Here is a 7,903-nt window from a genome sequence, read left to right as displayed (position 1 = left end):
TCTGGCGAGATTAAACTGTGCCTGTAACTCACAAGAAGAGGAAGGTGGGGAAGACAAAGCAGAGAATGAAGAGAACAATATCAAGGTCAAGTACAGGTATGAAAGCAGGTGTGTGTCTGGAGAAGCCCTCATGACTGCCCTCCTCTGTCTGACCACTCCTTTTGTCCAGTTGCTACGTCTTATAGACAGTGCGGTGCCATCCCCTGTGGCACCGCACATAGGACACTACGTAATGTGTTTTACAGCTCCCATCTGTGGCAGAGGCAGGGCGTAACATACATTAGCAATCCAATCTTATCAAAATGATGTTTGTGTGTCAATAACACACAAACATACATTTGAAATAATGTGATGTGTGAAGTGACATGTAGGTGATGAAATGCAGTGTATATGCTATAGCAACAGCAACAACAAAGACAACAATAATTGCGACCGTAGGTCAGGGTTAACTATGAAAACCGCCACATCTTGTCCGTATATTGTCTGTAACGTCTCAATGTCTAAAGCAGCTGACCAGTTGTTACATCACATCGTTGTGACATCACATTGTGACATCACATTCTGTCCTTGTCCCTTGTTCAGTATGCCCATTGTATGCCCATACATGGAGATCCCTGATCTCCATTATGTCTATACTGTTGCTGACACATTGTGACATCACGTTCCGTCCTTGTCCCTTGTATGCCCATTATGGAGATCCCTGCTGTCATCAATATTAAGCCCATAGCTTGGAATGCTCATATATGGACATATTGTGTGAGTCTCATGTGGTCTATAACATAAGACATCTATGATGTCAGAAGTGAGTCATATCATATCATATACCATATCATATACCATATTTGGGAAAATAGTTTTTCCACATTTTGTCCAACTAAAACAACCAACCGCAACTCGAATCATACTTGCAAATGAATTCTGTCCTGCGCAACCTCGCCCTTTAGGGCGAGGTCGCTTTTCGCCCTTAAGCGTCTTATTGGTAATAATAACTAGTAAGACACCTCAGGGTGACATGCAACCTCGCGCCAATTCTTTGCCATCTGGCCAGTGATGTATATGGGACCAGTTACTCATATATGGAAAACATGCCCATATATGGGCATTACCAAATATGGGCATTCCCAGATATGTCCTTAATATTGATAACATAATATCCTTAATAATGTCCTTAATATTGATAATATATAGGAATCTCCATATATGGGCATAAAACACATGTTAATTAGTAAAGCCAAGCAGGGCCTTGGCGAGTTAGGGCCTGGGTTTGATACCTGGGGATATATATTATATATATATATATATATATTAGGGATATATATTAGTGCTGTCCAAATTAAAGCGTTATTAACTAATTAACGCATCAGCCTATTAACACTTTGAGTGCCAGCCCCCCCTGGCCCCCGTCCCTTACCAGTGCCACCATTAGGTCCCATTCATTTCTGCCCCAATTCCAGGGAATAAATTGGAAATGATCCGATATTCACATCGGAACAAAAATTGGAGATTTGGTAAAAGAGGATTTCTTTTTTTACCAGAAAAATTTTGGAGTGATTTCGATAAGCGGTTTTGGAGATAGGTGCAGCAGAGTGCACACTGCAAAAACCAATGAATAGCCTCAGAAATCTAGATTCTGAGATATTTGAGTTCAAAGAAAAAAAACTTTAGGAAGCCATAGCAACAAATTGGTAAATGGTAACGGAACAAGAGTACCCTTGACAGAAAGAATGTCAAACCAGCTTTCATTCGGTGCAAAAAAAGTTTAAAAAATATTGTACCATCGTCTAGTTTCAAGGGGGCAAAGTGAAAAAGTATGGAATGACTCAGAAGGTGGAAGTTGTCTTACAGTTTGATAGAACTATGCACTGTGAATTCACTGTGTTTTTACCTGGTCTAGAAGGTCAGGAAGACAAAAAGTCAGAAAAGCGATGTCAACCTTTTATTTTATGGCAACATCGAACCCTAACCCTGGTGAGTACCTCACACATCCAGCATGAACATATTTATGTTCAACAATATTTACAAATATTTCAAAAAAAAAAAAAAATCACAAATATGACTTCACAAAAGTAAAATAAAATAAATGTGCAGCAAGTAAAGAATAAATAAAATAATATAAAAGTCAAAATAAAGTACTGTATTCTAAGGTAGTCAAAGGCAGGCAGCACAACAATGTCTATTTGTAGTTGGCCACTAGATGGTACTGTTCACCCTGTGTGTGTGTGTGTGTGTGTGTGTGTGTGTGTGTGTGTGTGTGTGTGTGTGTGTGTGTATGCGTGTGTGTGTGTGTGTGTGTGTGTGTGTGTGTGTGTGTGTGTGTGTGTGTGTGTGTGTGTGTGTGTGTGTGTGTGTGTGTGTGTGTGTGTGTGTTCATTGTTCTGGGAAACGAGGAAGAGAAGTCCCAGAAGTTCTTCAGCTCCCATAGAGTGACATTGGTCCAGGAAGCGAACCTACAGTGACCTGACCTGACTCCTCCGCTATTGCTATCTCCGCCATCATACTGTCCTCTGCGTTGTCATTGGTCTGGTTGCAGATCGTCTCCAGCAGCTCATGGCGTAGCAGGGAATGGGTAGACTGTGGGATCCCATCCTTCCTCCATCCAGTCAGACTCCACGGGCCCTGTATATGATAGAAGAAAAAAAAATACTAAATGATACGTCTGTATACGTCTGAAAACAGCAGATCTACAAGCACACAACGCCTCGCACCGCGAGGCGTTGTGTGCTTGTAGATCGGCTGTTTTCACTAGTCTAAATAATTTCAAATGTATATATGTATATATACGTGGCCACTGAATTCTATGGGCTCTGCTTTGATACAAATCTACAGTAACTATCTGCTGGCAGAGCCTATAGACTGACATAACTACTGTAGATTTGTAGATCGATTTGATAGATTATTATGTCACACACACACACACACACACACACACACACACACAGATTGTATTACTAAACTATCTATCTAGGTATACACACACGCTAAAAAACTAAACTATAAAGAAATGTATTCTTACTGGAAGAAGTTGGTGGAACTTACAGCTACTACAAACCATGGATTGACATCTAGACCTACTGCACATACAGTATTTCAAAGTAGCGTATTTGATAGGGATTATGCACAATAGCGTCTGTCCTGTTGAAATAAGCCATGAATATGTAGCGGCTACATATTCATGGCTTATTTCAACAGGAACCACACTTTATGCATCTCATACAGTGGTGTGTTCTAGACGATCACCCACTATTCGTTTGGCCAGGGCAGACGCTATTGTGCATAATCCCTATCAAATACGCTACTTTGAAAGGTTCACGAGGGCAGACGCTATTCATATTTTATTTTTCCTCCATCACGGAGGTATAGAGGCCAGCGGCTGGCGGCGCCCTGCCCGCGAGGGTGTCACAAGTCGGGCAAGTCCGACAGCAGACCCCGTATACGTGCGTTACAGGTAGACCACAGCACTGATCTCATATAACATTGAAAGACAGACGTATAGAACAAAGTGAAACGTAGAGAACATAAACTTTGTAACGCTTACCGGGTTCGCAGTGCATCCTACAGGGCGCGGGGAGAAACGGCAGCAATCGGTGCTCTGCCTTCTGGCCACCATCATACTGTCCTCTGCGTTGTCATTGGTCTGGTTGCAGATCGTCTCCAGCAGCTCATGGCGTAGCAGGGAATGGTTAGACTGTGGGATCCCATCCTTCCTCCATCCAGTCAGACTCCACGGGCCCTGTATATGATAGAAGAAAAAAAAATACTAAATGATACGTCTGTATACGTCTGAAAACAGCAGATCTACAAGCACACAACGCCTCGCACCGCGAGGCGTTGTGTGCTTGTAGATCGGCTGTTTTCACTAGTCTAAATAATTTCAAATGTATATATGTATATATACGTGGCCACTGAATTCTATGGGCTCTGCTTTGATACAAATCTACAGTAACTATCTGCTGGCAGAGCCTATAGACTGACATAACTACTGTAGATTTGTAGATCGATTTGATAGATTATTATGTCACACACACACACACACACACACACACACACACACACACACACACACACACACACACACACACACAGATTGTATTACTAAACTATCTATCTAGGTATACACACACGCTAAAAAACTAAACTATAAAGAAATGTATTCTTACTGGAAGAAGTTGGTGGAACTTACAGCTACTACAAACCATGGATTGACATCTAGACCTACTGCACATACAGTATTTCAAAGTAGCGTATTTGATAGGGATTATGCACAATAGCGTCTGTCCTGTTGAAATAAGCCATGAATATGTAGCGGCTACATATTCATGGCTTATTTCAACAGGAACCACACTTTATGCATCTCACAGTGGTGTGTTCTAGACTCATATTTTATTGTTAGTTACTAGTTAGTGCCTAAAAAGGAGATCGGCTGTTGTTGTAGATCGGCTGTTTTCACTAGTCTAAATAATTTCAAATGATAAATGCAAAACGAGCGGTTTTGGACATAAAAAGTTTTCACTCCCTCCATCACGGAGGTATAGAGGCCGACGCCGAGCGGCGCCATGCCCAGGAGGGTCTCCCAAATCGGGCTTGAGTTGTGGAGGGTGGTCGCTAGTGCTTTGGAGGTTCCAGGGCGAGCGCCCCCACCCCGGGGCTCGCGATCAAACCTTTTGGGAACCACTGTTCTATACTAGGCTGTGATGTGATGTCCTTGGCTCATTATCGCCAAAATAAACAATGTTCTAACGTGAGTGGCACGTAGTATGCAGTGAAGAATATAGCCTAAAATCAGCGTTTCTGAATGTCGACTTTACAATGAAATGGATGCTTCTCTCGTTTGGGTCGGGACCCATTTGTGAGTCACGGAGGTATAGAGGCCGACGCCGAGCAGCGCCATGCCCAGGAGGGTCTCCCAAATCGGGCTTGAGTTGTGGAGGGTGGTCGCTAGTGCTTTGGAGGTTCCAGGGCGAGCGCCCCCACCCCGGGGCTCGCGATCAAACCTTTTGGGAACCACTGTTCTATACTAGGCTGTGATGTGATGTCCTTGGCTCATTATCGCCAAAATAAACAATGTTCTAACGTGAGTGGCACGTAGTATGCAGTGAAGAATATAGCCTAAAATCAGCGTTTCTGAATGTCGACTTTACAATGAAATGGATGCTTCTCTCGTTTGGGTCGGGACCCATTTGTGAGTCGCGGAGACAGTTTTATGGTTTATGGGCCATATATTTCATACATTTTGATACATTATACAGCACTTATCTCATATAACATTGAAAGACAGACGTATAACAAAGTGAAACGTAGAGAACATACCGCAGCACAGCTCAGCAGTGCATCCTACAGGGCGCGGGGAGAAACCGTAGCAATCGGTGGTCTGTCCCTGGCAGCATGCATGCCTCGCCGTAGAAGGAGCCCTTCTGGCCGCCAGAACCAAAATCGAGGCCGTGGATGTACCAGCGGAGGTCCTCGCTGATGAACCGATCGCCCGTAGAAGGAGCTCTTCTGGCCGCCAGAACCAAAATCGAGGCCGTGGATGTTCCAGCCGAGGCCTTCGCTGATGAACCGATCGCCCGTAGAAGGAGCTTTTCTGGCCGCCAGAACCAAAATCGAGGCCGTGGCCCGTGGGTGTAGCAGCCGAGTACCTCCGTGATTTTAGGCTAGCCCGTGGTGGCGATGTGTTCTTTTTTTTTTTTACAAAATGGACCCCCCCTCCAACCTAAACAAAGAAACTAGCCCTTCCCCCACTCCTCCTTGCTAAAACCTCTACATTCCGATCTCTCTCTCTATCTCTATCTCTCTAAATAATACTAAATCTAATGATTTTATAACTAAATTCTCTGCTTCTGATTCTCGCTCTTTCTCTCAATATATCTATCTCTCCCTCTGATTGCTGTGTGTCCAGTGACTTTGTTGTGTATATAATGGGCCTCTAGAGTCTAGACCCTTGTTTCTGGGGGGAACCGGCCAACCGGAGTGCTCGAATTTGGTCACATGACGTGTGACTTCACAATCCCATAGCCCAGAGGGCCCTGTCTGTGCTGAGGGCAAGATCAGACTGTGTGCTACTGTAATATGAAAAAAAAGCATCTGACGTCATATGACGCCAATATTAATTTCTGGCATCATTGCCAAGGTCGTGTCGGACGTCATATGACGCCCTGGCACTGAAAGTGTTAACATCTACAGCTGACTTTATGACGCTATACCCGTCCCCCTTGCCCTGTACTGTTCCAGAGTGTTAGCAAATTCGCTAACAGTAGCTCCAGATAGTATGTCCAAAAACTAGAAAAGACATTTCTAAGAAATTTTAAGTGTGCCTGCAGCTCGCTAAGTGTGTGCAACCTTGTATAGCGGTTGGTGTTAGCATTAGCGTTAGATTTTTTTTAACATTAGCATTTTTTGCATTAGCTTTAGATAGATAGATAGATAGATACCTTTATTATCCCAAGGGGGAAATTCAGTTGTCCAGTTGTAAAAGTGACCATTGTTAAAGTGACCATTTTGTTAAATTTTGCATTTGTAGTTATTTTACTGTAATTTACCAACTTAATAACCTGCACAGATAGACAAAGAGACATTCATCGATTTTTATTTAGAACTAACTTTTATCTTCCCCCCTGGACCCAGGGTATGGCAGCTGCATACTCCTGCCATACCCAATTGACGCCCCTGTACTGCGACCCTCGGTCGCAATAAAATGAATATAGTTGCAATCAGCAATACAGGGGGCCAAGCAATATCCATATTAACATTATTATTATCATTATTAATACATATACAGTTGCAATCAAAAGTTTACATACACTTGTAAAGAACATCATGACCTGACGAAGATGTATTGACAATGAAACGTTGTCACTCTTGCCTGCACCCTGTAACCAATCAAGAAGGCTTTAACAGTCCGTGTTTGCTCCAGTACACTCCTTCCACACTTGTAAAGAACATGTATGTCATGGCAGTTTTGACTTTCCAATCATTTCTAAAATTATAAATTTTTTCTGAAATAGGTTTTAAAATCACAAAGTTTATTTTATTTTCACAAATTTATTAAGGGTTTTCTGAAAATTTGACCATATCTGCTGCGTCGAAAATATACACAGCAATGCGAACATGAAATGTGACCAAATCACCTGGGTCAAACATATACATAAAGCAATGCTAATGTCCCATGGCCATGTAGAAAGTTGTGTCAATCAAATAGCAACTGTGCAGCAATTGTTTTTAAGTATAAACTGCTTGTCCCACTGGGAAGAGACCCCGGGGCAGACCAAGGTTCAGATGGTGCGATTATATCTCCACACTGACCTGGGAACACCTTGGGACCCCAGGATGAAGTTTGCTAATGTTGCTCAGGAAAGGAAAGTTTGGAGCTCTCTGTTGGAGCTACTGCCTCTGCGACCCGACTCCGGATAAGCGGTTGAAGATGGATGGATGGATCAGGAAGAAAGCGCAAGCTACCACCTACTGCTGAGAGAAAATTGGCCAGGATGATCAAGAGTAAACCTAGAACCACCAAAAAGCAGGTCTGCAATGACTTAGAAGCTGCTGGAACTGTTCTGATTGGTCGATATTTGATAGTTCCCATCTTTTAAGACTTGCCCCACATATATCCACCCATTGTTCTTATGAGTCAATATTTTAGAGTTCTTATCTTTTGACATAACGTTTGAGTGGTTTGTCGTAAGTCATTGGAGTTAATTAGCTTTGCCCCCTGTAGCCTTTAAGTTTTGTTCAGACCTTGTTTCTGTTTGCGGGTCATTTTGACCTGGGGGATATTTGGTTTAAAAAAGCAATACCAATATAATTTTTAACTTGTGATATATATATGGTACATGTTTGTATTTATGCTTTCCTATATCACATTAAACACTGAACGAGCTAGGCATTTTTTCTGATAGCTGAAATTAAC

Source organism: Nannobrachium achirus (assembly GCF_963921795.1).
Source record: "Nannobrachium achirus genome assembly, chromosome: 20".
NCBI classification, from domain to species: Eukaryota; Metazoa; Chordata; class Actinopteri; order Myctophiformes; family Myctophidae; genus Nannobrachium; species Nannobrachium achirus.
The sequence above is the reverse complement of the archived record's forward strand: the minus strand, read 5'-3'. Positions refer to the sequence as shown.